Here is a 24,152-nt window from a genome sequence, read left to right as displayed (position 1 = left end):
GCATGATTCCAGATAGATTTAAATTCATTTTTATCATTGTGCTTGTGTTGTTATGCATCAAAATCTTATGTTTGCTTTATTTGTAAAATAATTCATTGAGGGCTGGGCAGTGTGGTCCATGGCTGTAATCCCAACACTTTGGGAGGCTGAGGCAGGTGGCTAGCTTGAGCTCAAGAGTTCAAACACAGCCTGGGCAACATAGCAAAACACCATCTCTATTTATTAAAAAATACAAAAATTAGCTGGGTGTGGTAGCATGTACCTGTAGTACCAACTACTTGGGAGGCTGAGGTGAGAATATCAACTCACTGTAGCATCAACCTCCTAGGCTCAGGTGATATTCTCACCTCAGCCTCCCAAATTGCCATCCTCCAAGCTTTCTATGAATTCACAAACCCTACATCCTCCTCTCTCCTGAAACAAAGAAGAGAAGAAAGAATAACAAGGTGAAAACTGAACATTCAATAAACCTAAGGAAATTACCTTTACCATATTTTTTTTCTTGGTAAAATGTCTATTATCCTTAAAAACAATCCCAAATTCCAGCACTTAAGTAGGTTCCTGGGGGAGGATGTAGAGATTATTTAAAATAGTGTATAAGCCTATTTGTCTGTATTGTCCCATCCAGAAAGAAAATAAGATCAACCAGATGACCTTCTTTGGATTCCTTCAAGTGTTGACTCCATGACATCTTATTTCCAAGGCCAAGCAGGTAAGCAGTATGCACAGGAGTAGCTTATGAAGTGCGATTTGAAGGATATCAAGTTGTGAATCCCTGCAGAAGATACCACCCCAGGTATGCTGCATAGATAGACCTACAATTAGACCCAAATCTAGGGAGAAGATACAATGTCCATGTCAGAGACTTTTACAAAATATACTCTGTCTCGCACATTGCCACATGTTGTAAATAATAAATTTATTAAAATAAACCACTTTTATTTAGCAGCTCTGAAGGAAAGAGAAAGCATTTGTTTGTTTATTTATTCATTCTTTGCTGAATATTTGTTAGGTGCCCAAATGTTACCAACACTGCCATTCACAGTAAAAGGCCAGACAAGATGGGCAGGCCCTTTGCCCTCATTAAGAATGTAATCCAGAGCTGTAGTCCTCAAGCATTTATCATCACATACCCTATGAATAAAATCTGTTGGGCATGCCCCTCCAATATGTTAACATATTTACTTGTAAATTAATCAGTTATGCTCACTGTACTAATATATGATATAATGATATGTATATTGGTAAATCCAAATAAAAATATGAGAGTATAATAGTAGAAACAGGCCTCAATTTTTTTTCTGTGCCCCGGTGCAACCACTGGCATATGGTCACCTACTTGAGAGATCCCTTTTTCACAGTAATTTCTAAGAAGAAACTTTTTCCATGGGGACAGCGTTATTCAGAGTATATGTTGACTTCAATCACATCCAGAATTTGAACAAAAGAAATTATGGATTGCTCAAGATCAGAGATTCAACCTATTCGCTCTATCTGTCTGTAGTAACTTAAACTGCACTTAGAATATACTTGAGGTTTAGTAAATGATTATAGAATTGAGGGTGAAAGGGATGAGGGTTTAGGGAAGAAAATGAGTATACTTGTCACAAAAAAGAGGCTAGCCATGGTAGCTCATGCCTATAATCCCAGCATTTGGGGAGGCCAAGGTGAGAGGATCACTTGAGCCCAGGGCTTTAAGACCAGCCTGGGCAATAAAGTGAGATCTTATCTCTGCAAAAAATTTAAAAATTAACTGGATGTGGCAGCATTACTGCCCTCCAGCCTGGGTGACAGAGCAAGACCCTGTCTCAAAAAAAAAAAAGATATAATTATTTGTACAATAAGAAAAAAAATAGCTTGCTCACCAGGAAAAATAAGTTGCCTCACTTATTCAAACAATATTCAGATAGAATAAAATTCATATGATAAAGAACATACCTCCAGTTCACTTTCATTTGTCAGGATAAAATTTCCAATTATGGATCTCATCTCCAGAATTTCTGGGTACAATTTTACTGGGATCTCTCTCATTTTTAATGGACAATACATCAGTTTTACTCTAAGTAGTAAAATGCATTTTTGAAATGCATTTACATGTAGGTTCCTTAAAATTATTTACCTTGCCCACGATTCATTGAAAACGGAAATGGTGATAGAGTTACATAGTTACCTGGCCTCTTAGCTGGCCCCTATCACCATTGCCTTTGTTCAAAATCACCTGTTGTTTTTTTTTCTGGCAAATGACTCTTACTGATAGTTGGTAATACTAATATTTGTGTCATGTTATCACAAACATTTCCCAAGAGACTCACGGTTGCAGTGTTATCAACAAGAGATTTATCTGTGACATCAAAGTTTTGGGTAATAAACTTATCACCATTTCCACTAGTTTTCCCCATGCTCACTGTCAGCCTGGACAAAAGGTGCTTTGTAAGGAGTGTCCCATTAGAAAAAGTTCCTTCAGGTGCACAGACCAATTGCTGGTGCCGGGCTTTGTGCCCAGGCTTCTCTGTTCAGAGCTCTCCCATCAAGACTCTGCCCGAGCAGAGCCTTCCACACTCTGAGAACCATGTGATAAGGAAAAATGAAGTCTAGGTCATGACATAGGGAACTGCATTTACGATACCGCCTGCTCACAGATACTGCCATCTGGCATGTAATTGCCTTTCAGAAACCCCGGGGTCACAGTCTAGCAGCATCCTTCGTGGTCTTGGGAATCCTGAGTGTTAAGATTATGATCCCTGATCACTCTGGACAGGGATGTACTCTAGCCTAAGAAGTCTATTTTTGCCTCAGCTTAATCCTGAGGGTCTCCGAAGTTCCAAACTGGTGGAGGAGAAGGATCTTTCCCAGTAATACTCCTTCCCTTCAACAAATAATTAGGCCTGTCTCACAATCTTAAATTTCAAATAGGCCCTGAATCCCCAAGAGATGCTCGTGGTAAAAATGCTGACATCCTTTTTTAAAGTATATGAGCACACAAACACACACACACACACACACACACACAAATGTGCATGTATATACAAATGTACAGATAAATATCCATATGTATGCTAAGAGTGTACTGCTCACAAACATTGTATATGGTAGGTCTTATACTTCTCTTGTAAAAAATAAGAACATAGAGGTTCACAAAGCTTAGAGCACTCATCCAAAGTTCCATGACCAGGACTCAAAGGTGCATGACACACCGAAATAATGACAAAAAAGTTCTTAATTTATTATCATATCATTTCTCATGTTAGTGTTGCCATAATTATCATTGAGTTTTTATGTATGTAGGACACCAGTACTTCCATGGACATTGCAGTCCTCCTCACCGTCTCGGGCAGTGACCCCACATTTCAGGAAGTGGGAGAGGGGAGGTTGCCCTTAGCAGCATGACCCATGGTGTGGCCCCCACGGTAAGAAAGGAGGTTCGTCCCAGCGGTGACTCTTTCATCACCAGGAGAAATCTGACCCCTCTTTCAGATGTGTGTAAAGGTAAAAAAAGCTTTAAAAAATTTTTTTAACTTCTTTTTACTAAGTATTGGACTTTGAATTCCTTTCTACCTAACTCTCCAAGGCCCTCGGGAGGCTCCTGGGCCGTTATGAAAAGTGTTTGTAGAGCTGTGTCTGTGCCATGGTGGACAGACAGCACAGACACAGGCTGGACAATAACAGCTGAGCTGCAGACACTCTGCAGCCCTGCTTCAGTGGTGTTTTGACAATGCCTTTTCGACACATGAGCATTATTTCTCAGAGTCATAATCCCAGGATCCTTATTAAATTTTCCATGTCCCACAGACCCCACCACAGCTTTCTGTCCCACCTGAAGAATACTCTGCACTCCCAGGATAAACAACACTTGATACGAAGCTGACCTAGAACTACATAGGGTTTTACATTCAAACAAATGGTCAGCTGAATTTGCATGCAATAACGAGTTGAATCCCCGAACTTCCCTCATATCTGGTTTCTCATAGAATTTCAGCTGCAAGTATGTGACTGCGGTAGACAGAGCTAGCTTGGGGAAAAGGTGAAAGACACCAGAGAAACCTCCCCTCAAACAATATTGTTAAAAATATTCTGATTAGTTAAGATAAGATGTACTCTCATTTTCCTGAGAGTTTTATCTTTATTAGATAGGCTGCACAATCTATATCAAAGTCTTAGCTGAGTTGTTTTGGAGCTGGTTGTTATTTTCAAATAGCATGTGCTATGGTGTTTCCTTGGGGGAATGCATTCCAATTTCTTAATGGGGTGTAATCAGTAACACGTTTGCTTCAGGCCTTATAATGATGATGCTGTTAAGTACATTCAACAAAAATCCTTTAAAACAGCTGTTTTCAGCCAACTTTTGCTGTGAATGTACTTTTGTGTGTTTAATATACTTGGCAAGAATTTGAAAAAGCTCTTGCCTACTGTTTTATTTGTTTCCATTTATGAAAACATGCGTTCGCTGTGAAAATCATCTGCATTTGTAAAGTTATCAAGGAACCCATAAGAAAACCTACCCCCTCCTTGCCATCATCAGCAATTTCTGAATCATCCACAGTGAAATTCACTTCAAAGAAACTTCTGTGCATTTGTTTAACCATAAAATGATCAGCAGCTCTTCTTCAGGCAAGAACAGAATAGGCATATTTCTTGAACTACATTATCTCAAGTCGAATGAGAGGGGGACCCAGTAGGGCTGCCTGGACGAGATTCAGAAGCAAAGATTTCCTACGAGGCAGTTTGCCCCTCCACTACCTGGGTGATTCATCCCCAAAGTTGTTGACCAAGCCCCGTTGTCTCTATCACTTATTAGTCTTCCACTCTGAAATGCAAAAATTATCCTCAATTCAGAGTCTTAGTAAGCACAGAACACCTTCCTTTCTTGTAACATTATCCAGCCAGGAAATAGGCAGCGTGTACTAATGGTTGGTTTAAGTCTGGTCTTTGTTTTCTGTCTTCCACGGTTGACAATGCTCCCTGCAAGGAAGCAGGTCAAAATAAAACCGCCAACCACCATGGTGCATAAAACTGTAGAAGCAGGAAAAAATTTCCTTGCCATTTTTATGTCCATCACTCCACAGATTAGATAGGATTGTTGCCATCTAATCAATGTACTAGCTTGTGTTGTTATAGGTACTTGTAGAAGTCAGGGTGTACAGTTAGAAAGCAAGCAAATAGCAACAGACCCACATTACAGACATTTGCCTGCCACCTGGTGAGTCCTCTAAAGGGAGGTGACCCTGCCATTCCAATGCCCCGAGAAGGACCCAGAAGCGGTTCTTTTCTAATTTGCCTCCCTTATTCTAATCTCATTTCCTCAGTGCTGAATTTATTCCTTCAGCTGAAATCACTGGGAAGGCAGCTACTTAAACAATCAGAGAAACTAGTGCATTGTTTACTTTGCCTCTTCCGTGAGTCCTAAACAATAAATCTCACAACTTTCCCTGTACTCGCTGTGATACTGAACGCCAAACCCCAGCTCAGCAGCAGGAGTCCTATTTCCTGGGCCCTCAGAAGATAGAAAATATCACATTTCTATTTCATTCGACCCTTTCACTCTCTCTGTCATGCTTCGCTGCCTTTACAAGTCACCATTTCACTGTTGCCACAAAGATTACAAGGACCCTAACAGGTAAGGCCTCCAGGAAACACGGATGGAGGGGGCCTGAAAGGAAGGCAGAGGACTGCCGGGCTTATCTGCTCCCTATCTCACCATTGCTTACCACAAGGCCTGCCCACTGACAGCCAAGCTGTCCCGAGGCAACAACTCGGTAATAAGATACACAACAAATAATGGGTTTTTTTGCTGGAAAAATATATACTCAGGTAATTAAATTGTTAACATGATGGATGACCTTATTTTATATTTGAATTCAAAGTGATTTTCTGTATCATTCAACTAAAAGGGCTTGATGTTACAAAAAAAGAACAAAAAACAAAACATAACTCCAGAGAAATGAGAATATAGATTTTTGTTGATTTACTTTAGAAACCAACATGGGTAGTTGTTCCTACACTGGATTGTAATGTTTACCTGAAATCTACAAAGCTAGGGTTCAAATCCTTTATTCCTTATTTCTCATTCCTAATTGTTTGTGTCATATCCTTAAAAGTGAGGCCATAAAAAATTTGTCAGTGAATATGCTTTGGTTTACACAGGAAGAGCCAGAACATATTAGCGATACCTACCGTTCAGAAGGTTCCAGAAGCAGGACCCTTGTGTCGGAGTTTAAAATGTTAATGGACATGCATTCTGCCCACGTTGAATCCCATATGACAATATGTTTTGTGCCCAGGGCATGATTCTGACTAAATCAATAAACCACTCTAAGTCTGATAAAAGTTTTACAAAATATCCAAGACATTTAGAGTAATTGTTAACATCTGCTCATTATTCAACAGTGTAAGCAGGTTTAGAAGCCAGATAAATATATTTATTCATCAGCAGCCAGCATGTCACTGCTACCTCAGTGGTGATATAAAACAGTAAGACATTAGAACTTGCTTTAGTCCTGAGTTCAGAGAATACAAATGAACCATTATGGAAAAGACAAAAATTCTGCTTTCTCTATGTTTTACACTTGGGGGGTAAAGGGAGACAGAGAAAAGAGGAAAATTTTAGTCAAAAAAAAAGTCTTGATCATTTACTTTGAACTAGGGAATATGCATGAAAAATAAATGTGAGAAGCATAAATCTTAGAAAAGGAATCTGATATGAATCATTGTTAGAGCATGAAGAGCATCTTTCTCCTTTATTCTCCAACACACAATTTAATTTTGATTTCTTCTTTCATTCCACAATATAAGAAAGTTATTTCTATACTGGAAAGTTCAAAATGGGCTTTTTGAAAATAACATTGAAAAGGTTCTATCAGAATGAAATTATTTCTTTGAGAATATTTAGCAACTGGCAGCTGATTTGTCCTGAACCAAAACCAGTATCAGAGTCATCCTTTAACAGTAACAAGAAAATATTAATAAAATCACATTCATACTTATTGGGATGGAGGAGGAGGAGGAGGAGGAGGCATTCAAAATGGTATTCTATGGGGTTTTATTGTTTCACATAATCTGTTGTGTATGTCTCCGTGTGTGTGTTCCAAGTGCCCTTCCAGTAGTCTCAATGACCTCCAGAGATGCTAATAGATCTCAAGTTAGGTGTTCTGTCAGTATTTGAAGCAGAGTTGATAATTAACTTTCAACTACCTGTGTTATCCTCAATCATGATTGTGTAAAATAGATTGCATAAAGTTCCCTCAAGGTTAACTCTTTGGTGAAGGAATAAATCTGACAACCATATGCCATCAACTTTAACACAGTCCACTAACACCAGACCTTAGAAACTTTGTAAACTTTTTCCATGAAAGATAAATAATTCCAGAAAAGAAAATCAGAAAAATAAGTTACTGATGGGTGTTGTTGCATTTTTCTGAAGTACAGTTTTATAAACTCACTAGCATGTGCTTGCAAAGTGAGTATCAAATGGTAGACACTTAATAAAAGTTGGTTGAATTGAATACCTAAAACAATACTATATATCTATATCTGGTACCCAAAATATTCTAGGTTCATTGAAAACAACAGGTTTTTTTTTTTTTGTATGAGGACCAGAAGATTAGCAAGGTAGAGATGAGAAAATTAACAAAGAGATGCTATCTAGCTAATTAAAGCTGTAAATGAAACAAGAACCTCTTCGTGGATTGTTCTGCTCACTAACCTGTAATTATATTGTCAATTGCATTAACTTCATTGCCCACTAATAGAGTAAGTTTCAAGGGAGGCAGCCAATGTTGGGATGGTTATTTATTTTTATGTCCTAATTAATCAGTACTGACACCAAACCACATCCTTCCTTCTTGCTCATTATTTAAATGACCCATTTATATGGATGAACCTCTTTGCTTTGTGCATTTCATTATCACATTAACATGCTTTCAAAACAAAAAGGGTTGTTTCTGCTTCAGCAAGTACTTTGAACAAACAGCTACTTGAGCTACCCCTGACAGGCTGTGCAGCTCTCATCCCTTACTAGGGATTTGTATTAGGCCAATGTAGAGTTTGACTAAAATCAAATGATTACCACTTGGCTAAAAAAAAATTCATTCATTCATTCCTGATGAGTTTTGTAGTGCTGGGGCAGGGGTAGAAAGAGGGAGACTTAGAAAATAGAAGCAGCAATTTTAACTTCTCATCGAAGGTTGGGAAACAACTTGTATTCAGCTAGTTATTTCCTTGTGTCTCATATATGGGAACCTGAAAATAAGCTTTGCCAATAAGAGAGGTTAAAACCTGTTGAGGTCATCAGATTGAAGCATAATTTAAAAGTCAGTTTGTGAGCCCACCTCTGGGACATGACTGTCTTCTTGAAAAGGCACCAGGAGGAGTGTTAACAATTTTGGATTGTTGTAGCATTGCCCTTTCATGAACGGTTCAGTGATTAGACTACATCTTGAGAAGCCAACCACAGCAACCTTAGGTATATCAGCCCTGATACCTCCCTAAACAATGGTATTGGAGACAATAGATGCTTCAGTATGTCCAAATAAAAGAAATCCTTTCCCAAAAATATTGCCTTAGAAAAGACAAAGCATGCTATATTCAAATGTTAACAGCCTCTTTACATTATGGGGCACACTTGAGATATTTTTGGGAAAAACACAGTAACTGGAGAGAAAACTACAATTAATGTTGATTTGTATGTTTAAAGACATCTCATAATGAAATCATTTTTAAAAGAGTCGACATTATTTAACCCAGACTTATTAGTTATTCCTTTGAATATGATCTCATAAGTGCAAATGTTTCATGGATTGCTCTATAATTTTAAAATAAACTTTAAAAGTATATAGAAAAAAAGCGACTTTGTAGAAACCATGAATGTGTACCTGAGGATGCATGGAAAAAAGAAATTGCTCCAGACTGACATGACTGGATACCTGGACCTGAGAGGAACCTCCTAGAGACAGCCACATATACGGATTTTAAAAACGGCATGTCTCAGATGCTGTAGATGCAAGTAAAGAGCTGTGCACTTAAAAAATATTGGATGATTTAACCAACAAACCCTGACGATGCTAATGGTGTACATTCTAATTCTGGAAAGAATTGTACCATGAAAATGAATAAAGCTGTACTTCCAGATTCATAAATACTAAAATGCATTGACAATTGCAAAAGATCATTTTTTGAGTTGGGCTGGGTAAAATTAGTTATCAGTCTGTGTTACATGGAGTTCCCTTAAATGGAATCATGAACTGTACTTGGATATGGTGGTGGTTTTCATGTTTCATCCTCATGAAAAATTTGCAAGTTTTAGAAGGTAGAAGGACAAACAAAATCGTGACTTACACTACACACTTTAATTTACTTTTGGTGGTTTTTTCACGTTTTCAACAGTTACCAGCCACCTGCCTACTACCACTACCACCTTTGTGGCCTGGGAATCCATCTATGCTGAACTCCACTTATTAAAAGGAAATCCTTCTGTATACTTTACCTAAATCCTGCATCCTTCAGTCAAAGCTCATTTCATATTACTCAAACTTCGGTGAACAGTAGTCCAACATCATCCTCCTTATTGGAAAAATCCATTATTTGAAAATAGTCCATAAATCACCTTTTATCCTTCATTTCCCCCACTTGAATAAGACCAGCTCCCACTTGAATAAGCCCAACTCCCTAGGAATTTCTCCAAAGTATTCGGCCTCCAACTCCAACTCACTCTCAAGGAATAACTGAGTTCCTGGGAAAATTAGTCATATATTATGACTAATTGTAACATGACATATTATATAATAATATAATATTAATTTTAAACAGTAAATATAATTGCCCTAAAATGTGGCTTATGCTTTCCTTTAAATGCCTCAGGAAATTCTCCAATTTCTCCTTTACCTCAGCCTACTTCAGAAATGCTCAATCCTCTCTGTCAGTATAGGAGATCAGCTCATGTTTAGGAGAAGTGAGCAAATGTCTGGTATGGAACACATCAAAACCAGGAAAATCTGTTCCCTCATAAACTAAGTCAAAATCTCTAAAACTAAAAGACAAGTTAATTAACCCATTGAATAGAGTCATCGTTATAGCGTCTATTATTGAAAGTGGGCTCCGTTTCAAGCCTCAAATGTATAGAACCTTCTAAAATGCTTTTCTAAGCAGTGCATACACACTGATCCAATAAAAGTTTATTTTGCTTTTTTTAGTATGGAGATGGCTATTCTGCATGTTTCACATCAGTATTTTATTCTATGTCTCAATTCAAGTGTCAGCTTGAAGACTATGTATCTTCATCTGTAGAATCTGATCATGTGACTAATGCCACCAGGAGCTGCATATTTCAGGCAAAAGCTCAAGAGCTGATATTTGTTTCAACAGATTCACATTTTAAAATGTATTGTCTGGCATGAAATGTACGTGTATGAGGCATGAAACATGACCTTTATACTGGACCACAAATGATTAGGCAACTAGTTTAGTGTTTTGTATTTTAAAGCAATTGGGTGGGGTGCAGTGACTCATGCTGGTAATCCCAGCACTTTGGGAGGCCGAGGTAGGCCGATCACTTGAGGTCAGGAGTTCGAGACCAGCCTGGCCACATAGTGAAACCCCATCTCTACTAAAAATACAAAAATTAGCTGGGCAAGGTGGCATGTGTCTGTAATCCCAACTACTTAGGAGGCTGAAGCAGGAGAATCGCTTGAACCCAGGAGTCAGGGTTGCAGTGAGCCGAGATCATGCCACCGCACTCCAGCCTGGGCAATAGAGTGAGATTCCATCTCAAAAAAATAAATAAAGAGACTGAACTGGTAGAGGATGAAGCAGCATCTATTCACTGTGCAAGGATGAAAGGCCTCTGCAGAATCCCTTCCTGAAACTCAGGATTGATGACTATTTCCACACTGTTGAATGCTGTTTTCTGAACAAGATGCCAGAATTCTATTGTGAGCTCTATGCAGGCTAATTTGGGAGATGCAAGATATCCCAGTTATCTCCCAGATGCACAAGATCAGATTCAAATGAATATTAAGGAGGGCTCTGAAAGGCTCGGAGGGCCACTTTGAGGACTATAAGGGTGAAGTGCGTGAGAACTGGGTATGGGAAGGGGAGGGTGATTTCTGGTGGAACCATCTCTATCCAGTGACCATTTTTTTCATCGGAGTTTCCTAAATCAGCCTAATAGGAGATTGAAGATCTGAATTTGGGTATCGCAGAATGTTTGCAGGCTTCCAGGGAATGGAAAAAGATCTGGATCAAATTATATTCAATTCAGAGGCATGTGGGGCATTCTAATGATTTCCATTGCCCCTGTGGTCATCTTGGGTGGTAGAGCTCATTAAGGCTCAATCACAAAAATTAGGGCTCAGAGGATGTCAGACTTGAAAAAGGACCCAATGTGGACCACCTAAGCTCAGTGAGATGAAGTGACTTGGCCAAGACCTCAGCTCCAGGCCATCTTATAACTAATAATAGGTACCTCCATGACTGGCAAAGGGGTGGCTGACGGTTGTCTTTTAAATGCCTATCCCAGGAGGAGTCAGCTAGAACAAATCAACAGAGCATGACGAGAGTCTAAGAAAAAGTTATCTGGCATGAGCAGTGCTTGCCAGTCCCAGCCAGCATCATGACTCTCCTGCAATTCCAGAACAGGTTCCTAACTCACCTTTATGGTTCCACGCTTACCCCACAGTCTATTCACCACACAGCCGTTGGAGCCCTCTCCTAGCTTCCCATCACATTCGGTCCAAACTCCTCAGCATGGCCTTTGAGGTGCTTCCTCTCTGACCTCACCCCTCCTCTTTCATTCATTCACACTAGCCTAGTGTGGTTGGCTTTCTGGTTCTTTGAAACATCGAGTTGGTTCCTTCTTCAGCCACCTTGATCACTGCTATTCCTTTCAGGTTTCTGTTCCAATGCCCCTGCTCAGAGGGGCTGGAGCTGACTCCTGCTCTATGTACCAAACCTTCTGCATGCGACCATTCCCCCTTTACCCCTTCCTTTTCTTCATAGCAGTTATTACCACACATTATGTAGTTATTTGTTTCTGTATTTATTCTTTTTCACCCCTGCTAAAAAGGTCCATGAGGGTATGGAATTTGTCTAGATTTCAGAACAGTGCCTGGAACATAGTAGGTATTTAGCTTGTACTTACTGAATCAATGAATTGATGCTTTATGGATTACTGGCCAATGTGATCTACAGTGTCTGACTCCAGTAACAGGTGAGAGTCACCGAAATAACCTGATTGCAGGGTTCAGGTGGGGACCTCAGTCTGAGGGGCTCAGGGCTATTTGCAGTCATTCTTGCATTTCCTATCATTTTGCCTAATTCTAACATTTCCTCTATCTAAACTTGCTCTATCATGTCAACCAGAAGCTCATTACTGCATGTAGGTTATATATACACAGACTTCTTAGAACAACTACACGATTTAAGACAGTCTAGTGGTTTTATTGGTTTATCAGTAACTATTTATTGGGTTTTTTGGTTAGTTGATTCACAGGTTTTTGGGGTTGTTGTATTTACACCTAACCCTCCAGGATCGCGGTTTTCCGTAATGTAGGATAGTTATATCACTATACTTGCCTTATCTACATGTCTGTTCAAAGCTTACATTAGGTTCTGTATTTTAAGATAATTTGAGAGAAAATAATAATTTTAGAAAATAGTTTCTGGGAGAGTTTGCAATTTCTACAGGGAGGTGTTTTCAGGGGAAAGTTAGCCAAATACAGAGAAAATATTGCTTTTAACTACCGTATTGATCATTTGGGAGGTCACTGGTGTAAGGCACAAACAAAGCAAAAATGTGAACCAAGACATGGCTCCTCACAAGAAGGGCAGCAGCAGTAGCCTGGTCTCTGCTCAGATGTCCCCACTGTATGGAGCTGGATAAACAGGCAGCTATGCAGTCTGTTCTGTCTTCTCTCATCACATGGGAGAGAAGGCACTAGAAAAACAACCAACCAAATACAGCCCAAGGCTTGTCATCCTGGAAGATGATGACCTTATACTCTGGGATCCCAGCCCCACCCCTAAGGAACTAATTGGACAATGAATAATCTAAAAATCTGAAGAAGTTCAGCCAATCATTGACTCTCAGGACAATCACACCCTCCTGCCCCCGTCCTTCTTCCAAAATCTCCAGTATGTCCTGACAGTGCCCAAATAGAGCCTGGTCTGCTTGGACAGAATTCTCAAGTTTAGGCTTATATTCATGCTCTTGCCCAGGTCTGCTTCACTCACCACATCACATTGGGTCTGGATCCACAAGCACCCTCTTTTTCCTCCATTTGTTCAGAGAGATGTTTTCCTGGTCTTTCTTCCTGCTCTCGAAGATTATCTTTTCTATTGCTTAGTTTCATTTATTTAAAAAAAAAATGTTTTTTTATCTTAATGTTAGGGAAAATATGCGCATTATAAATGCAATGGGGATTTTCCAACTGTCTCCCTGAGGTTCCTCAGAGATCACCAGTGGAAAGCTATGAGCACAGACATTTGGCTTTGAAACTCCTGTTCCACTGTCATAGCATCTAGGTTGACTTTTATCTATTTTATATATTGGGTTTCTGAGTAAGTTATTGGTTCAAGAGAGATTTCCTACTGCTTTTATTTAAAAGGGTTAAAAAAATTAAATTACAGTAACACGTGACTCAAAGACTTGCCACCACCTGGTGGCAGCATACCCAAATTTCAATATACCTAAATTTTTAAAAGGGTTGAGTTGAATCTGCTATTCTAAAATTATAAAGTGGTCTCAGAAATGTCTCAAATGATGTATAATTATGCAAAAAATATTAAATATCACTTTCAAAATTCAATATAGTATTTCCAAAGTTGAAATTTTTATAAATACTTTGCTGTAGGACATAGTACTTATAGAAAACATGTCCATTTTGCCTTAAAAGCAACATTCCTTTTTAACCCTTTTAAATAAAAGCAGGATTTTTTGTTTAAGCCAAACTGTTACATGCATCCGGACTTCATTGTTTAAAAAATAATTTCAGGTTTTTTATTCCTGGGATTATTTATTTCAAGAGACAGAGTCTTCCTCTGTTGGCCAGGCTGGAGTGCAATGGCATGATCCCAGCCCACTGCAACCACCGCCCCCCGGGTTCAAGCGACTACCCTGCCCCAGCCTCCTAAGTAACTGGGACTACAGGTACATGCCACCACACCCAGTCAATCCCTGCATTTTTTTTTTTAGTAGAGACAGGGGTTTCACCATGTTAGCCAGGCTGGTCTAGAATTCCCAACCCCAGGTGCTTTGCCTGCCTTGGCTTCCCAAAGTGCTGGGATTACAGGCACGAGCCACCATTCCAGGCCATTCCTGGGATTATTTAGTAATTCAATTTTGCAGCTTTGCTATTGTAGCAGGGTCTTTCTGTCAGAGATGGTATAGACTCTGTCAATTCGGAGCTTCCATTTTTCATTAAAATGAGTTCTACTTCCTGAAAGTCCCGCAGTCTTGGAATGTCTTGGTCCTTTCTGAGCAGGGATTTGGTAGCTCTGATCTTCTCCACTTGCTCTGGGTTAATCCGCAGTTCACAGCAACTCACTTTTAGTAAGTTTTGGTAACTCAGTTCTTGTCTCTTCAGTTCAATTTCAATGAAGTCATTTCTCTGGGGCTCTGAATTCTGACTTTAAGCGCCAGCACTAGACAGATGTCACTGGGTTTGTTGTTATCACTCGGGTCCATTGGCAAGTGTGGATTTGTGCCTTCTTGTTCATCTTCACCTGCTAGCTTCTCCCCGATGTCCTGTTCCAGTTCAGCCATGAGTCGCTTCAATAGTCTGTCAGATGTGCAGCCTCTCTCGCATTTATTCACAAGCTCCCAGCCAAATAAAAAGCACTTTCTAAAGCCTCAGCACATCTGTCTGAGAAGGTGGCCTTGGCGATGATCCTGGATCCCGTGATTCTAGGCATCAAAATGGAGGAGGCAGAGGCTGGAGCAGGAGGTTCAGTGAAGAATGGGTGGGGCTGGTCAAAGTCCCCAGTGAGGCTGCTGCCTCAAAGGCAGGCTGAAGACAGGAGGAGGTGCAAGGATAGGAACCTTGTTGAGTGACGCTCACATTTCATTTAACCCTCCAGTGACAAAAGATGGGGCAAACAGATGGGGCATCAGGGTGGGCCTCAGCATCAAAAAGCTGGAGAGATCTGGCTGGGCGCAATGGCCCACACCCTCAACCCCAGCACCCTGGGAAGCCAAGGCAGGCAGATTGGCTGAGCTCCAGAGTTTGAGACCAGCCTGGGCAACTCAGCGAAACCCTGCTTTTATTTAAAAGGGTTAAAAAATTTATTTATTTATTTATTTAACCCTTTTATTTATTTATTTATTTAACCCTGGATATCTGACAAAGGACTGATACCCAGAATCTACAAAGAACTAAAACAGATTTACAAGAAAAAAACAAACAAGCCCATTCAAAAGTGGACAAAGGACATGAACAGACACTTTACAAAAGAAGACATATATGAGGCCAACAAATATATGAAAATATGCTCATCATCACTGGTCATTAGAGAAATGCAGATCAAAACTACATTGAGATACCATCTCACACCAGTTAGAATGGCGATCATTAAAAAATCTGGAGACAACAGATGCTGGAGAGGATGTGGAGAAACAGGAACATTTTTACACTGCTGGTGGGAGTGTAAATTAGTTAAACCATTGTGGAAGACAGTGTGGCGATTCCTCAAGGACCTAGAAATAGAAATTCCATTTGACCCAGCAATCCCATTACTGGGTATATATCCAAAGGACTATAAATCGTTCTACTATAAGGACACATGCACACAAATGTTCATTACAGCACTGTTTACAATAGCAAAGACCTGGAACCAACCCAAATGCCCATCAATGATAGATTGAACAGGGAAAATGTGGCACATATACACCATGGAATACTATGCAGCCATCAAAAATGATGAGTTTGTGTCCTTTGTAGGGACATGGATGAACCTGGAAACCATCATTCTCAGCAAACTGACACAAGAACAGAAAATGAAATACCTCATGTTTTCAGTCATAGGCGGGTGTTGAACAATGAGAACACATGGACATAGGGAGGGGAGCATCACACACTGGGGTCTGTAGGGGGGAAATAGGGGAGGGACAGTGGGGGGTGGGGAGTTGGGGAGAGATAGCATGGGGAGAAATGCCAGATATAGGTGATGGGGAGGAAGGCAGCACATCACACTGCCACGTGTGTACCTATGCAACTATTTTGCATGTTCTTCACATGTACCCCAAAACCTAAAATGCAGTAAAAAAAAATAGAGAGAGAAAAAAGCAACATTCCAGGAAGGCAAAATAAACTAGTAGCATTCTCTCAAATTCTTTTTATGTTTGAACATCGATGTTATCTATCCTCAAATACCTGGGGAAAGCTTCATTTCTTCTTCTTCTCCTTAAAATCAATATAACTACTCAGTTTCTGGGTAAATTGTACCAGGGACATTCTCTGTGCTGCTCTCTACCTACACTAAAACAAAACAAAGCAAAGACACCTTTTCGCAGACCTTTAGAAATGACTGCACTAAGAGAATAAAAAGTGTTACAATCACAGGTATATTCACGGACAAGGGGAGGAAGAAAGTGAGTTGTTGTTGTTTTTCTTTTTCAGGCCTTTCAGCTCTCACATAACCGTAATATATTGGTTGAATCAATTAACCTTGCTTTGGCCTGATTCAACCATACTCTCTGTTCAGTTAAAACACCTTTAGCACTCAAGAATAGGTTCTAGTAACTTAAATACCTGAAGAGTGAAAAGGGAAATGAAACCTGAGCCTTGCCATTCTCAATCACTTTTTTGACCAGACCCACATAGATGCCTCCCCAGCAGTATCCCCAGCCCCTTGCTCCCCAACTCCAGCTATGGGACTCCTAAGTCATTGCCGTCTTACAACAATGATCTTAGGTTAAGTTTTCAGGCAGGTCATGAGAAAATCAGCAGGACAGACAAGGGGCATCCTGTAACACTCCCAGATCTGTGAGAACAGAGTGAGCAGGAGTGAGAAGAATGAGAATGCCGAAGAAAAACTCTTGGCAGCAGGCTGGTGGACGCAGAAGGAAGGTTTACTTCTCATGGTCCCTCAACAGCTGCAATAAACTTGCTCCGTAAGAAGCCACAGTAATGTTGTATTGTGGATTTGCCAGCAAGATTACATCCACACAAGTTCTTTGTAGACCATCAGTAAACACATGGCATCCCGAACAAATAGCAATTAGCTAAGTGGGCAGAGTTTTCAACTAGAATCCATGCCTATTTCCCCTAAATGTTATTTATCAGCTTTTCCTAGAGCCAATTACAAGGAGCAAAAAATGACTTGATTCACAAAGAAATAATGGAATTATAGTAATAAGGGAGTGAGGAAAATAAATAACCAACAAGAATAGACTTAGCACTTTTGAAACTTACAGGTGTTTTGCGTGACATGAACATGGGAACTGACCTACAATATTTCTCATACTTGTAAACATGGTGCAAAGTTTATTTTAATCATACAGAATATACCACCATTAATTCTTTAAGCATGCAAAAAGCATATCATAGCAAACATTGGACACCCCAGAGGTGTGAACTATAGCTTAGAAAAATAAAATTCATTGGTGACCGTTACTTTGCAATTGTTAGATGTCACCATTGTCATTTCATGTTATGGATCTGTGTCACAGCAACATCTGTACAAAACCAAACACCACCAGATGTGCTCTTTCAACAAGTTGGAGCAATATTTAAATTTTCTTTAATAATACACCTGCACTATAGATATACAAAGCCAGTCCTATAAAATTTTATATGCCTATTTAAATTCTTCAGAAACTTTCAACACAAGTTCCAAACAAACCCAAAGCACTAAAGTATGTCAAAATTGCCATGTGAGAAAAGAAGTACACTGAGACAAATTAATTCGCCTTCCTGCTTCGGTATAATCTAACAGGCTGCATCATACTTGCTGCCTTAGCCCCTGGGCTATTACTGCCTATCTGAGATCACTTTTGATACTCCTGAGGTAAAGGAACACCAAACAGTAGTCATTTATCTGACAAAAGACCTTGTGCTTTTCTTATTCTATCAATCATTAAACAGGTAATGTCTTTTTATGTCATTGCTTTGACATTTATTAACACTCACGTCAGAGGAAATCTTTGCAATTAAAACTTCTATTGGCCATCTAGGTTGTTTTGCCTTGGTTTGTTGCAACTGTTTTTTTTTTTAACAGACACCACAGCATTGAGGCAGGTCAGGAACCTACCATACACTTCAGTTTGAGGCATCTCTTCTGACTCAAATGCGGCCTGTAATTATATAAAAATTACAATTATATATTTTTTAAACATCAGTTTTTGCTTTCTCAATGTAAATGTTAATGATAATCTTGACTCATCTGCTTAAGAAGAAAGAATGCCTGAGAAAGATAAAAGTTAGAGAGCCACAAGACTACTGTGTTGTCATGGGAATTCTTCCTCGCGGCAAATGTGCAAACTTTCAGTTTCAAGTAATAAAATGAAAAGCGTGCTTTTTCAAATGTTTGAAACAAATTTTACATGAGGTCTTATGACCTGATACCACAAACAGAAACAGAGGAGGAGTGCCTAACATGACAAAGAGAGAACTGTGAATACACCACAGAATAACTCGCTCACTTCCAAACCACTCCTTCTGCGGCAACATCCCCCATAAAAACTGATTACACATCATCCACAGCAATATTATCATCCAGCATCGAGAGAAATAAACCTGAACAAACACATTTCTTTTAATAAAGAGCAATTTAGAGGGTGGGAGAAGAACCAATTTCCTTCTTGGAAAAACCTCTGTGTTATAAAAACATCTTTTATTTAACGAGTGGATTAACTGTATAGTATCTGTATTTATACGCCATCTACTTTACAAAGAATAAAAAGGATGGAAATAGATATCAAAATACTTCTCTAATATACACCATATTAAATGTTATCAATATGAAGACACACACGTTTCTCTCTTCATATAGAAAGATATATATGCATTAAATGTTATCTATTAAATGAGATATACATATATTAAATGTTAACAATTGAAGACACAGAAACGTGTCTTTGTATTGATAATATTTAATATATAATATAAACCATATTTTGACATCGATTAATGTTTCCATTCATTTAGATAGATACATATCTCCTTATACTATTATTTTAGTATTTAATTAAACTATGTTAGTATTGAATTCAAATCAAAGATTGAATTTGGCCCTAAAGTACTGTAATGATTTGAAGACACTTAGAATAGAATGTGTCACATGGATTCCATCTCCATTCTAAGAATCAAATTCAATCACAAGAAGACTTGGGACATGGAATAATCTGAATTTATTCATTGATTCAACAAACATGTAGTAAAGACACTACTTTAGAGACATGGCAGCTGCGCTGAGAAGGAAACACTACACTCCCCTGTACACACAGGGAAGTGATTTTACCTGCACGATGACCGAATGTGTGGTTTCAGGAAGTGAACTATAATGGGGTTTTAATGTCCTTTGGGTCCTGCCTCAGCACTGTTCATTTTCAGTAAATGAAAGCAATACAAGCTTTGCAAAGGGATTTCAAACTATAATAGGGGAAACTTAGAAACGAATCCAGATACTACCATGGATATAAGATTCTGGGAACTACATATCTTGGAGAGATCTTTAATCTGAAATCACTGCAGGTTTCATGAATATTTAAGGGACAAAGACTCAAAGAAGATAGTTAAAGGGAAAATTGCTGTTGGCTGATTTTTAATAAATAGATCCTTTCTAGGACTCCTAGTTCTCACTAGAAATTGCCTCAGAGACACTTTCCACCTATAGTCATTACTCAAGGATTAAGACCCAAGACACCACACTCAGGAGGCCTGTTTATTGCAGACAGATGGTTCAAAAAGCAGCTCTCCCAGCATGAAGACTATAAACCCACCGCCCAAACCGAGGCAAAGAGGAGGGGCCACGGTTCCCCACCCAGTGCACAGCCACGCCAGGGCTCCTCAAGATTTTCCTTCCCGCCCAGGCCGTGGTTGCTCTTTCTTCCTCACCTGGTTCTACCAGGATCAAAATGTTCTTGTAATAAAATTAAGTAAAGATTAGGCCTGGAGTATAAGATTAGGTCACTGGATTTGGGTTTGAGTCACCACTGTGTCAGTTACTAACAGCTTGCCCTTCAGCAAATCATTCAAGATCTTTCAAAGTAAAGTTCACCCCAGTCAGACCAGACAGACCTCATCTCAAAGTCCCTTGAACCCGGAATCTGATCTACAGAGCTTTTTTCTACTTAACTTCATGAATCACAGCCCCATCCTATACATACCAGCATACTGCTTAGCCACTGTGGGACTTTTAACGACCACATTTTCATTCAAACTGTGTATTCATTAGAATAGCTACACATTTTTTCTGGTTAATGTACCTCAAGTTCTGATGCTATTTGGTCTCCTGCTCTCTGCCCCACAAAGAAATCAAACGTAAAAATAAACAAATTGCATAATTTTTCTAATAAATAGGCTGGAGAGAGCCTTCACTATGAATGTGGATATGTACTGATATCACAACACTCTTGATTCTTGATTCTTTCCATATCGCTTCACTTTCCTTTCCCCTCCACTCACTCACATGCATGAGAAGGCCATGAGTCCCTCATAGAAACCTTGCAAAACTTAAGGGACTCATTGTTTGTGCTATGCTTTAGAGGTGAGCCTCACTGAGTGCACTCTGATAATGTTTTTCAACATTTTCATGGATTGTTTCAGATTTATGTCAGAATAAGATTCTTATCTCTTGGCCCTCAGCCTATTGCCATGAAGTCATAACCTTTGTTTAAGAGCAGCCCAGCCCACTGTCATAATTACAGATTTAACTCTGTTAATAAAGAGAATGCAAGCCACTAAAGATTGAATTTCTGCTCTCACAATAAGAAAATGAAAGATTTTATAGTAAATAATCAAAATTTACATGCTAAGAAGCAGCCTTGGGATCTTAGATGATAGCCTCTCTTATAAATCATTCAAATAGAAAACATTCATAAAATAAATGATCTTGCAGCATTTGTCAAACATCAATGGCTATGCTATCTCACAACATTTTAGTTAACCCAGGTGACTCAAAACAGTTCTAAGTGTTCAAATGTTCTATGCCCTCTTTAAGTTTTAGGCTCATAGTCTTAATTTCACATCTGCTGATGAGAATCATGAATAAGTTTAACCATGCTAGCCCATGACAGCCCTTTAAATATTTGAAGCTAGTGCTTATGTTCCTTCTAAGTGTTCTCTTCTTAAATATCCCCACGTCCTTCTATTTATTGACATGATCTCACCTCTTGCCATCTCTGTACCCTTTCTTGGAAGCTCTGTAGTTCATGAATCTCTCTCTCTCAAAACATAGTGCACCCAAATGAAGGACACTAACCCAAACGGGTTCCAACCAGAGACGAGCACAGCAGAGCTAACCATTACCCCATTAAATCAGGTCACTGTATTTCTATACTGGAGCCTGGGGTTCTATTAGCTTTTATAGCCACTCCAACACCTTGTTGGGTTATATTATGATTTGTCAAGGCTACCCTCAATAAGTGGCCCCAAACTAAGACATGAACTTTTAGTTCTGTTTCTTGTGCTGCCACTAGTTAAGGAATTAACTTGAAGCAATCTTTCTTAGCTCTGTTTCTATACTGTGGGTTCAGTATTTAAACCTTAGCCACGGTTCTCTTTTAACATGCTAGTTGGCTAATGTGGAATTAATTAAATATCAGCATGATTCTGTTAGATAATAACATATCTCATCATCATTTTGCACAATGTTATGATTATTCGCTGAAACTGAAACAGCTGCATAAGGTGAGTGTCTGACTAGATTATGTCTAACCTGAACAGACTTTTTCCTCCAATCAAAACATTTTCTTCTCTCTCTTAAAGTTAACAAAGTGATTATAGAAATAGATCTGAATAAAATGAAAATATATGATTCATATCATGTGAAGCAAGATGCCACCCAATCCACTCTAGGGAAAGTTGGGAGAAAATATGTCTTTTATTTTTTCTATCATAATACAGAAGATAAGTACTAGCAGTGTTGATAATCTATGGCTTTTCACTTAGAATCAACAATAGTGGCACGCCCTATGATTTTACTTTTTCAACACCATCCCCAAACAAAGCAATGAAATGTAAGATAATGTGAATGAGACCCTGAAATTTAAGGAGGCAGAATAATGGTTTGCAGGTGTGAACATTATTCATATTTTAAACTAAATAAAAAATTTTCCCATTACTCTAGGAAAATCAAATAATGTAATTACCAAGATGCTTCTGATAGGTAAAAGATACACTAATTTTGATGACAGTTTTCTGTCATGTTAATCAAGTAAAGTATATTTATAGGATTTACATTATTGAGAATAATACCAAGGTGAAACTTACAAACTAATCCTTCATTTATAGCCTATTCCGTGAAATTTATAAACCCCAAACACAGGATCCCTTTATGTCCATTTCCTTCAAGTATAAATCAATACGATGGGGGGCAACCCAAAGAGGGGGGCTTGGCGCTGACATCAGTGCCGCTTCTTTAAATACCAGATGATATTTAGAAGGCTGTGCTTATTCTAGGAGATGTCAGCGAGGGGTTTTTAGTGAATATATGCCTATCTAAATGTCCAGGATTGCTGTAAAATGTTCCCTCTAGGATATGGAATATGAGGAGAGTTCCACTACCTTGCCTTTTTAAACACAATTGGGGCTCAGTGGTACTAGACACTCCAGCAATAGCTAAACTTGAATACATATAACCTGCATCTGTGGTTTCAAGACAGGTAGAGAAAGAAAGACATACATCCATGTATCAAGTCCTGTTAGAAATGTAGCATAGTGTTAGACAACAGAAGAGAACCGGTGATTCAAGGTAGAGCTCACACACAGTGCCAATGTTCCAGGGCAGGCACAGGGACCAGGAATGCTGGTCCGGGGGAGGGAGGCGCGACGCCTCCTGCTGTGAAAATGGCAATTTGATTCCTGCAGCCCAGCCTGTGTGCCTCAGTGTTTTGTTGTTGCCGGTTTTGCTAAACTAAAAAAAAAAGAAATCTGGTGAATTCAAACAATTATCACATTATGGGTACCTTGTCAATATTGATTGAAAGAATAAATAGAAAGAATAGTTTTTGAACCAATAAAAAACTATGAACAAATATAAAGTAAAAAGTGTAATATTTTAGAAACAACCTGTATTTTACTAAACCAGCTAAAAGATTAAAAAAAGAAAAGCAACTGAACAGAGCCAAAACCTAAACACACTGAGGAGTCCTCTTTTGGATTATTTTCACTTCTTTAATATTTATTAGAAGAGAGATGGCACATACTCAGCTACTCGTATGTATTACTCCTTTTTAAGACAATGATCACCCAAAAAGGTCACACAAAAAACAACACCAATAAATTTATGTCACCACCAATCAACACCAATCAAGTCTTTATAACACCACCAATCAAGAGAATTACCTGAATTTTCACTAAAAGACAGAAACCATTTTACATATGCTCTACAAATTCCAAGCCAACAGTCTGTAACATCATCAAAAGTCTAACTTCCTCCTTCCCACAAAACAAGAAAGTTCCTTGCCATTCTTTCCCCTCCTTGTAATGACACACATTGATGGCATTTTCAGAAGATTGTACACATGGAATGCATAGCTAACCCACTTGAAACAGATACATACATATATATATATGTTTCACACTAGTAGTTATTCATTTATTCAATATATGTTTACTAAATGCCAAGTCTGTGCCTGACCTAAAGATTCATAAAACAGTAGAGGTGGAGGACACACTAGAAGTCATTCATACCAGGTGGTGCAATCTCTGGGACCTTAAGTGGTGTCGTAAAGATGTGAATAGTCAAGTGTAAGATAACAGGGAGTGGTGAAATCCATGTGAAACTAAAAACACAATCCACGTAAGGCATTAAAACTCAATTTCTTTTTTGTCTCTTCTGGAAACTGTATCAGCCAGAAGCAGCCCAAAACCTGTGAGTATCCAATCCTGATTTTGTCTAACCCTTTATTTTTTCAAATAATCAAAGAGCCAAATCCTGTTTCCACTACCGTAAATCCAGTGAATTAGAAGCTTTATGCATCTCTCTGCCATTTTCCCTCACTG

The 24,152-nt window shown here is 38.9% G+C and overlaps 1 protein-coding gene and 1 pseudogene across 8 annotated transcripts in view; both read right to left on the bottom strand.

Moving 5' to 3' along the window:
* The window catches only part of MECOM (MDS1 and EVI1 complex locus), a 584,109-nt gene that overhangs the window by 201,445 nt on the left and 358,512 nt on the right, over positions 1-24,152 (bottom strand). The window lies entirely within an intron of this gene.
* Positions 14,184-14,893, bottom strand: LOC144579877 (putative ANKRD40 C-terminal-like protein pseudogene; annotated as a pseudogene).

Source organism: Callithrix jacchus, chromosome 17, assembly GCF_049354715.1.
Source record: "Callithrix jacchus isolate 240 chromosome 17, calJac240_pri, whole genome shotgun sequence".
Taxonomy (NCBI): Eukaryota; Metazoa; Chordata; class Mammalia; order Primates; family Cebidae; genus Callithrix; species Callithrix jacchus.
Note: the sequence above shows the minus strand (reverse complement) of the source record. Positions and strands in the feature narration are given on the sequence as shown.